The sequence below is a fragment of the Octopus bimaculoides genome, chromosome 15 (assembly GCF_001194135.2).
Source record: "Octopus bimaculoides isolate UCB-OBI-ISO-001 chromosome 15, ASM119413v2, whole genome shotgun sequence".
Lineage (NCBI taxonomy): Eukaryota > Metazoa > Mollusca > Cephalopoda > Octopoda > Octopodidae > Octopus > Octopus bimaculoides.
The window spans coordinates 9,330,843-9,331,815 of NC_068995.1; the positions used below are offsets into that span (position 1 = coordinate 9,330,843).

General features: G+C 37.6%; 1 protein-coding gene across 1 annotated transcript in view; it reads left to right on the plus strand.

The window, feature by feature from the left end:
* The window catches only part of LOC106872279 (keratin, type II cytoskeletal 2 epidermal), a 165,306-nt gene that overhangs the window by 111,708 nt on the left and 52,625 nt on the right, over positions 1–973 (plus strand). The gene's annotated exons all lie outside the window — the stretch shown is intronic.

Sequence of the window (973 nt, forward strand, 5' to 3'; positions counted from 1 at the left end):
TCCGTTATAATTAGAGGTGCCTATTCCACATTGACATGTTGTGTTTCAGGAAGCTTGAAATCACAGGAGAAATTTTGAAGCTATCCAACGATTTCAAGATCCACGAATGCAACGTGCTGTCGAAGGCCTTTTTATAATCAATTGATGCAGAACTGAGATTTTTGCGTTTGTTATGACAATTCTGAAGGATCATGCGATTGATTAAGTGTTAGTCTTTGAATCCATATCAGCCTCGTCGGCACCCTTTTTGTTCAGCTGGGAAAATGTGGTTCTGTTCCATAAATTTGTATGTTTTCTCCATGAGGATGGATGTTAAAATTTTATACGTGGTAGACAGACATGTTATGGGCTGATAGTATTTGAGAAATTTGGTTTCATTATTCTCCAGGACTAGATAAGTTATACCTCTTGCTAACCAAGCGGGTGTTTTCGCAAGATCTCTCATAATTTCATTGAATAACTGGACTAAATTTTCGTGTGGGCACAAAAGCGACGCGAACCAGAAATTTGGCATCCTATCATTACAAGATCTCCACTCATGAGCCTTCGTGAGTGTAATCGTTAGGTCTGCTACTGCGATGTCTTTCCACGCTTGTTCTGGTAAGTTTTGATAGGATCCGTCTGTGTATCTAATACAGTCTGCATTTTCATTGTAATTATTATTATTGTTGTTCAGTAGTTTTATTTTTATAACGTGCTTTCACTTCACTACCGAGCGCAGCTCTGTGCGCCTTGGGTATGTGCTGTGGTTTGCTGTGGTGCTCTTATGTTTACTGTATTGAAAGTGTTTTGCGTAGAATGTGTGCAGTACCCAGTAGTGCAATTTTCTGTATGTTATATATATTTGTAAGTCCTGGTATTTTTGTTATGTATTTGTCTGAATATTTTTTTATTATACCTAAGGCACCTACTATGATAGGAATTGTTTCTGTTTTTAGATTCCACATTCGAGTTATCTCTATTTCCAGGTCTT